Here is a 9449-nt window from a genome sequence, read left to right as displayed (position 1 = left end):
TCTTGTTTAAAGGAATGACATCATCTTGATGAATTCATCATCCAAATTCGTTTTAAATACAACAATGTCTACTAGAATTATTTAATCTTAACCATTCCTCCAAACATCATCGGCCCTCAACACAACATCGGTATGGTCCATATAAATGATATTGGGAAATTTAGGTCCAAAAAAGTTGTATCTAACAAATAGACATAGTCCATATAGTTTTCAAAGAACCTAATACCAATTTATAATTGTTGGGCCCCTAAACAATAGTAGAGTTTCTCAAACACTTTCCAACATTATTATTTCGTAAAGCCAAATTAAGTTCATCTAGACAAATAGGTTTCCTGAACAGATGTATCTACATTAACTTACATTATAACATTTATAATTTGTGATGATATATATCTAATATAGTTAGTATAAATATTTAACGAATCTAGATAATGAAAATAAAAAAATGTTAGCCACATCATGGATTGCAACACCTACTCGAAAATTCAGAGTCAGCATGAAAGACATAGATAGCTACATTTAAATCTAGCTTATGAATAAAGTTAAGTCCTGTTGATGTTTAGATCTAAACAGCACTTGACCGTCCATAAGCACAAAGTTTTCATCTTACAATACAACATCATGTACAAAGTATAAAATTATATTATAATATTTATTAAAAAAGGCCTCAGTATTGCAGAATAGACATCAAAGCTTTTTTAAAAGCCATTCAGTCCCGAAAGATGGTGTTCTTTTATAACAGATCTCGTCATTGGCCAATTCACTTAATTAACTTCATTAATAAATAAATTTTATAAAACAAATTTAAAACAAAATATCAACATTTAAAGAAAACAAAATAAATGTTTTTCTCACGGCCAATCCCAAGAGGTAATGGCAGAACCTGCTCCCCAAGGCGATAGGATGTGACAACGCCTTCTCCGACCAACAGGATCCTCCCTGTGAAGGAAGGCTCAACTGTTTTGATGCAGAAAAAGCTCAATTTACGACGATTTAACATTGGATTTTACGAAAATCAAATATTTCGCCCCAAAGTTTTGTAATTCGTCGACATGAAAACTTAGACCATACCTTATACATCATTAGAAGAAGAGCAAAGTCTTTGGTATAGATCAAGTATAGTGCATCAAATGAATATACATCGATTCTATAGTTCAATTCAAGCATATGTATACTTGATATTAACAAAAGAATCAGATGTATATTCATTTGGTGATATATACTTAATATATGCGCCGAGCTTCTATACAGTGGCAAACCGAAACGTATATCAATCAATCAGCCATCGTTATAAACGGATAACGAACAGATTATAAAAGATTCATCAAGAAAAATGATGTGAAAATCCAAATGGGGTTCTGTGTCAGATCACAAGAATCAATCACGAATTTATCAGACAGGGATAACTGTGTAAAAATATGATCTCATCATCCACAACCCCCATCAATAGCTCACGAACAACTTTTGTTACTCTGTATAAATCTGACCCAATCAAATATATGATGGTCTAAACGAAGAAAAAAAACGGGACTTTATCATGCTGACAACATAGACCTGTGACTTTATCTAAATCAAGAAAACAAATCAAACAATAGAAACAGAAAGAGAGATCAAGCGGGGAATGAATTGAGACTAGATTGGCTTTAAAAGGTGACGGCTTGAGATTGACCGATAGAAAGATTAGGGTTTCAAATGTTGCGATTGTGAGTCCTGCGTGCAGCTGATTATATAGCTTATAGTGTCGGGCCAGTGAAAATTATATTGCACGTATTTGAGCCCAAGCCCAAGCCCAATCATATTATAAATTATAAATATATGTACAATAAAATAACTTACAACCTCTCTCACATGGTTACTTTAGCTAATAGTATTGTTCCTAATGATATTGTACCAGTTAGCTAATATTATTGTTCCTAATTCATATTATACACGGATGGTGTTTGGTATTTCTTTTTAATAATTTTTTGGACTTTTGGTTTTTCTAAAAGTCAAAAGTTTAAAATTTTGTTTAGTAATTTCAAAAATTATTTTAGATTAACTTTTTGAGAATAAAAAGAAGAAGTTTAAGAAGTTACTATTTGTAACTCTTATTAACTTTTGGTTTTTTTACTTTGCATCCTCAAAAGTTCATATAAACATATTTTATTTATATATTTTTTTTGGAAGAAGACATAAATCAAAAAGTTATTTTCTAAAAAAAAAAAAATTTAGTTTAAAAATCAATCCCAAATACACCCATGTTATCATTTAGAAATCATTGAACTAAACTTTAGTTTCAACAAGTGTAAATGGTTATCCATGTTTGACAACTCACCCACCATTTGTTTCTCTTTGAGATGTCACCGTTGGCCTTTTATATGTTGCCAATTTTAGTCCTTGCACATTGTTTTTGTTGGACGATTTGACTTTTATCCACTTTTGCTAATTTTAGTCCTAAACCATGGTTTTTAAGAGACAATTAGACTTGTATCCACTACTCTACCAAGTCTTGAAGTTATTGTAGTTATAGATATAAATTCTCATTGTAACATCCGGGTTTTCAAGGCGTTGTTTTGCTTTATTATAATGAGAATTGGAGGGTCATGACGTGGTGGCATATGACCTGGATTGACCGCAACTTCATTTAAGTTGCCACGACGTACAAATGGATCTAGCTCAGCATACCAATGGGCTTGGCTCAACATAAAATGAGCCTAGCTCAACATACAAATAGGCCTAGCTAAACATACCATGCAAAAGTTACAAAGACAACTAGCATAACAGAACCTAGTGGGTCGACATTGATGCCTTCAACCAACGAGTACAATGAGGAGACTTACCTCAATCCGTTGATAATCAAATAACTACTCTAGACATTGAACCGAATAACCTCACGCCAACTAACAAGAAATACAATCTTAATCAATAATTATCCTGATAACCCAAAATCTGAGGCCCACTCCTGTAACATCCCTAGGTCAGGTATACCTCATCAACCCTTGTTCTTTTGGTAATTGTCAAGTTTGGCCCTTTATTTGAGAAAAGGTGGTAAATGAGTACGCGGGGCGTACGCGTGTGTATGCTCAACGTACTCATGTGCGTGTTTTTGACATGGAAGGCACCTAGTACGTTGAGCGTACCCTATGGTACGCTGGGCGTACTAGGCCCATAGTGAAAACCCTAATTAAGGGTGTGTCCCTATTTAAGGAACAAGATGGCCTCATTTCTAGCCACAATTTCCAAACCTCAACCCTCTCAAACCCTATTTTTGTTTCCCTTGAGCTTGTGTGTCCGTTTGTGAGCTATTAAGTGTCCTTCTGGTTTCTTTGGAGTAAAGAAGGAGCTTTGAAGAGGAAGGAGTGGGAGTCCAGGCTTTGGATCTGAGCTTATCTGTGGTTGGAGCTTCAGTTAGAGGTATAAAGCTCAAAGCTTTCTCACCCCTTTTGATATGTGCATCATTTTAGTCCATTTTAGGGTTTTGGTCCCAAAGTTGGATGCTTTATGAGATATAGAGCTCTAGAGTTTATTATCAGCTCCTTTGTGTGTTTTTAGTGGTGTAGAGTCATAAAAATCGAGACTTGGACGTTTAAACCCACCCATGCATGATATATGAGCATTCTTGAGAATAGAGAGTGAGAGTTTTGGTGTTTGTGACTTTTTCATCCAGGCAAAGGCTTAACGGCACGTATTTTATGGAGTATGAGCCTTTAGGGAATCCAGATCAGAGATTTGAGTTAAGGTCATAATAGATTATGACCAAATGAGTAGGAAGAGCAAAATTGGGGCGTACGTTGAGCGTAATCTCAGTACGCGCAACGTAGGGTCGAGAATCCTCGATGCATGCATGGCAAAGGAGTACGCCCAACGTAGAGGGTTGGTACGCGCAGCGTACACGCTGCCGTTGACTTTTAGGGTTTGGTCAATTTGTAGACTATTAAGGCCATGGAAGGGTAAAATGGTATTTTATCCTTCTGTGAGTTTGTAGAAGGGTTTAGTCTAGCTTCTTTGAGATCCGTTATTAATTAGAGATAATTATCATATGTGTTAGGCGGAGGCTAGAACAATGATTTGAGTTCGAGGTTATATGATTTCTTACGAGGTGAGTCTTCTCACTATACTTACCTTGAGTGGTAATTTTGTGTGACCGGAGGGTCTTGTGTGCTTATATTGAGTATTGTGACATCATGCATTATGTTTATGTGATTTATGTTGTGTATTATTCTGAGCTTGCTGAGTTAGGACCGAAGGGTCCACCCGAGTTGTGGGACTGGAGGGTCCCACTGAGACACATTGATCGGAGGGTCTTATCTGAGTATAACCATGAGAGGCTAATGAGACATGTGTGGTATTTTGGGGAACTCACTAAGCTTCGTGCTTACCGTGTTATGTGTTATGTGTTTCAGGTACTTCTATGGATCACGGGAAGGCATTGGCCTGATTGTACACACATGAGTTGGATATATGTTTTGGAGGATCTTGGATTATGTTTTAAACAATTAATGAACATGTGTTTTTGATAACTCGATATTTGGAGATTTTTATAGTTGTGTTAACGAATTAAGGTGATTTTTAAATGAAAAAAATGTTTGGAAATTTAAGGTGTTACAAGTTGGTATCAGAGCCTTGGTTTGAAAGATTCGGATATGCCTTCGGGTGTGTCTGGAATCAAATTGAGGATTTGAGGAAAAAATTCAAAAGAAATGTTTTCTCTAAAAACGAGTAAGAGTTTTAAAAGAAAAACGAGTTGGACCAGGGTGTACAATTAGCCAGAGCCCGAATGGTGATTTCCCCAAAACCCTTACTTATTTGTGTTATGAGATATTTATGAGATGTTAGGGATGCATGCTAGAGGATAGACTAGTTATTTTGTATTTAGGGCTAGAGTTTCCTAATTTGTGATGCCTTAGCCTAGGAATTGTTGCTACCTGTTGTTGCCTTGAGTATGTGCTGAGTAAGAGTATTTAGCAGGAATCACTTAAAAATAGTTATGAGTCGAGGGTTAATCTAAGAGAGATATCTAGATGAGTATATGAGGAGTCTACTGAGAGAGTAGTCTAATATTCATGGGAGATTGAGTACTTGTGAATTGGAATCCTAGGAGGAGGACTTGGGGTGACTACAGGTTGGTGTGGAAGGTAGTATTGAGCACGTACTACTGAAAGCACCGGATCTGTATGCATCCCAAGCAAGAATCTTTAGGGTACTAAGGAGCATATAGGGGGCGGGAAATCGAGTGTGAGTATGCTCGAGCGAGTCTCTAATGATTTTTGTGTTGTGTTTCAGAGACATCATGGTGGGTACATGCCACAACCCTAAGAGCAGTAGTGCTGGTGACGAGGAGATATGCAGGATCATTCATGAGGTGGTGGCTGCATACATTCGAGAGGTGATACCAGAGATGTTTGGGTCTAAAAATACCACCATGATCGAGACATTTGATGAATGGTATGCCGCTGTTACTGAGGCCATTGTTGCTGTAGCTATTGTGGCTGTTGTCGCTGCTAGACCACAGGGAGGTGACTCGTTGTTGTTCCGGGAATTCAACAACACGAAGCCACCAGAGTTTGATGGGACATAGGATCTGATTGTTGTTATGAGATGGATCTCCGACATCGAGGGATATTTTTACATGTGTTCATGCCCAGAGCATTTGAGAGTTTGGTTTACGTTGAACCAGTTTCACTTAAGAGCGAAGGACTGGTGGAAGTTTGTGACAACCAACTTTACCCCTGCAGATCATGATGCAGTGACATGGGATAGGTTTACACAGTTGTTCCGAGACGAGTATATTCCCTAAGTGGAGAGGGAACAGTTAGCCCAAGAGTTTCTGTCTCTTAAGTAGAAAACAAAAACTGTGACTGAGATTTCGAGGATGTTCCATGAGAGGGCGTTGTTTTTCCCTGAGCACGTGTCTACCGAGTAGGCACGTGTGAGCCGATATCTGAGCATACTGAGGAGGGATATATGGGAGTTCGTGGAGAACTCGTCATACTGGACATTGGCTGAGCTTCAGACCAATGTCAGGCAGAGGGAGAGCGAGCTTAAGTTGCAGGCCAGGGAGGAGGGAGAGTCCTAGGGGAGGGACCGGAGACCAATGCAGTCGCAGTCGGCGACGAAGCAGGCTAAGCCTGCTGATACGAGAGCTGGGGGCCAGAAGGGCCGCACTTGTGGTAAATGCTGCAAGAGTCACGAGGGATCATGTCAGGCTGGGATTTGCTATAAATGTGGCAAGGAGGGGCACATGGCGAAGGATTTCCCCAAGGTATTTGCAGTTTGTTTTCACTACAACCAGACTAACCATCGGAAGGCCGAGTGCCCTCAGATCATTCAGGGATCAGCTCTGGGTTCCGCACATGCTGCTTTGCATGCTACTGATAGTCGGCCGGTGAAGGCCAAGGTTCCGAGGGCTCGTGGGAGAGCTTTTCAACTGACAGTGTAGGAGGTTCGTGCAGCATCCGATGTCGTGGCTGGTATGTATTCCCTTATTTATACTATTTTGAGATTTGTTGTGCTTATTCTGTGTTATATATATAGGTACTTTTCTTGTGAGTTACGTACCTTCTCTGGTGTTGTTTGACTTGGGTGCGAGTCGATCCTTTGTGTCTATATCTTTTAGTCGTCACATCAATATCCGACATGAGGCTTTAAGTTGACCTCTGAGGGTTTTTATAGCCGACGAGCATGCGGTTTTCGCTACTGATGTATTCCGAGGATGTGTGTTACATATTTTTGGTGTCGAGTTCCCGATAGATCTGGTGCCGATAGCGATGGGTGATGTTTGTGTCATCGTAGACATTGATTGGTTGAGCCGTTTTGGAGTTGTGATCAAATGCGAGCGTTAGTTGGTGATTATACGATACCCTAATAGGGGAGTGCTTACAGTGTATGGTGAGGGTACCAGATCTGGATCAGCTTTCTACTCTGCTGCCAGGGCGAGGCAGAGTCTACAACAAGGTTGTATGGGCTTCTTGGCGTACGTGATGGATATGCGGGTTGCTACAGAGAGGTCGAGTTCTATCTCCGGGGTTCCGATAGTTTACGAGTTCCCAAATGTTTTTCCCGAGGAGTTGCCAGGTGTGCCTCCCGTGAGGCAGGTAGAGTTCCGGATTGATTTGGTTCCGGGTGCGGTGCCTATTTACAAGGCACCTTATCGCCCTGCGCCACCATAGATGCAGGAGTTATCCTCACAGCTCCAGGAGCTGCTGGGGAAGGGTTTCATCAGACCGAGTAGCTCGCCGTGGGGAGCACCTATCCTTTTTGTTAAGAAGAAGGATGGTTCACACCGGATGTGCATTAATTACCGGGAGTTGAACAAGCTGACGGTCAAGAACCATTATCCGCTACCGAGGATCAACGATTTATTCGATCAGTTGCAGAGAGCATCTTGTTTTTTTAGGATTGATTTTATGTCTGGATATCATCATATGAGAGTTTGCGAGGAGGATATCCTGAAGACAACCTTCAGAGTTCGTTATGGGCATTACGAGTTTGTGTTGATGCCTTTCAGGCTCACCAACGCACCGGTGGCATTCATAAATCCCATGAACCGGGTGCGCAGGCCCATGTTGGATCGATCGGTGATCGTGTTCATTGACGACATTCTGGTGTACTCGAGGTCCAGAGAGCAGCACCAGGAGCATCTTAGGGAGATCCTTGGAGTATTGAGGGCGGAGAGGATTTATACTAAATTCTCCAAGTGTGATTTCTGGTTACGAGAGGTCTAGTTCTTGGGGCATCTCATTAATCAAAATGGGATATGGTCGACCCGGCCAAGATTGAGGCGGTTATGAGATGGGAGGTGCCGAGATCCCCGTCTGAGATGAGGAGTTTTCTGGGTCTGGCCAGCTACTATCGGAGATTTATCATAGATTTCTCCAAGATAGATGTTCCTCTCACCACATTGAACCAGAAGGGTGTTACTTTTGCATGGGGGCCTGAGCAGCAGGCCTTATTTGAGACTCTTCACCAGAGATTGTGCGAAGCTCCGGTATTAACCCTTCCTGAGGGAGTGGAGGACTTTGTAGTTTACTGTGATGCATCTATATCAGGATTAGGTGTGGTGTTGATGCAGAGAGGGCATGTGATAACGTATGCATCAGGATTGGGTGCGTTGTTGGGTCCCAAATATATTGGTCCTTTCAGAGTGATTGCTAGAGTTGACCGTTGACCGTTGACCAGAGTTGACCAGTGTTGACTTGATAGGGGTAGTCAACCTTAGTTGTGAAAGTGTTAATTAGAGATATATTGTGTTATAGGAGGATTATAGCTCGGGCAATCGAGCGCGAGTGATTTCCAGGATTTGCGAGTTATCAAGATACGCGAGGTGAGTCTTCTCACTATACTTTACCTTGAGTAGGTAATCAGAGTTATGTGATAGAGTATTTGTATACTATATATGTTATGTGTTGTACTGCATTATTTCTATGTGATTTATGTTGTGCATGTTTATAGAGTTGGAATCGGAAGGTTCACAGAGTTAGAACCAGAGGGTTCACAGAGTAGGGTCCACGGACCCACAGAGTTCTAGCCTCAAGTGGCTAATATGTGTTATGTGTGGTATTTTGGGGAACTCACTAAGCTTTGTGCTTACAGTGTTAGTGTTATTTGTTTCAGGTACTAGTGATGACCGTGGGAAGGCGCTGGCTTGATCAGTACACACACACACACGAGATTTTTATGTTATCAGATCTTGGGAATTTTATATAGCATGGATTGAGTTTCAAACATTAATGTTTTTTTTATGAATGTAAAAATGATTTGTGTTTTTATAAAATGCGAAAAATTGTTTTGAAATTTACGGTGTTACAAGTTGGCATCAGAGCCTTGGTTTGAGGGATTCGAGTACACCTTCGGGCGTATTTGAACTCAAACTGAGGATTTGAGAAGTATTTTCAAAAAGAGTGAAAGATTTTTGGAAAAAATGCAGATCAGAGTTGTGTGTACGATCAGTCCGCGCCCGAATGGTGATTTCCCAAAATACCCTCATGTTATGTGATATTGATATTGATATGATGTATTCTCATGCTAGAGTAGGCTAGGTACTCCTATTATGACTAGAGTGGCCTGATTTGTGATGCCTTAGCCTAGGGAAAGGTGAGCTGCTATGAGATGCTTGAGAGTGAGTAGGTAGTAGCGAGGGGCTTATGAGAGATCTGATAGAGAGTGGATTATGCATGATAGAGTACTTGGAATTCGGGATCCGAAGAGGAGGACTTGGGGTGTATTCTGATATGGTGTGGATAGTAGTATTGGGCCCGTACTACTGAAAGCACCGGGGCGGAGTACAGCCCAAGTAAGAATCTTTGGAATACCAAGGATCAAGGAGGAATGAGTTGTCGAGTGTGAGTATGCTCGAATGGATTCTAATTTATCGTATGTAGTATTTCAAAGGTAGATCATGGTGAGGACACGTCTTATGCCTGAGAGCAGTGGGGCCAGTGATGAGGAGATCCGCCAGATCATCCATGAGG

At 40.6% G+C, this 9449-nt stretch overlaps 2 non-coding genes across 2 annotated transcripts; both read right to left on the bottom strand.

Annotated features, from left to right (window-relative positions):
- Positions 1–662: 662 nt before the first annotated feature.
- On the bottom strand, positions 663–758 carry LOC111879713 (small nucleolar RNA SNORD96 family). Its single transcript, XR_002846211.1, has one exon. It is a non-coding gene; the product is annotated as a small nucleolar RNA SNORD96 family (small nucleolar RNA).
- Positions 759–1356: 598 nt separating this feature from the next.
- On the bottom strand, positions 1357–1439 carry LOC111879719 (small nucleolar RNA R38). The gene has a single exon (XR_002846217.1). It is a non-coding gene; the product is annotated as a small nucleolar RNA R38 (small nucleolar RNA).
- Between the last annotated feature and the right edge of the window lie 8010 nt (positions 1440–9449).

Source organism: Lactuca sativa, chromosome 5 (assembly GCF_002870075.4).
Source record: "Lactuca sativa cultivar Salinas chromosome 5, Lsat_Salinas_v11, whole genome shotgun sequence".
NCBI lineage: Eukaryota > Viridiplantae > Streptophyta > Magnoliopsida > Asterales > Asteraceae > Lactuca > Lactuca sativa.
This window is presented reverse-complemented; position numbering and strand designations above follow the sequence as displayed.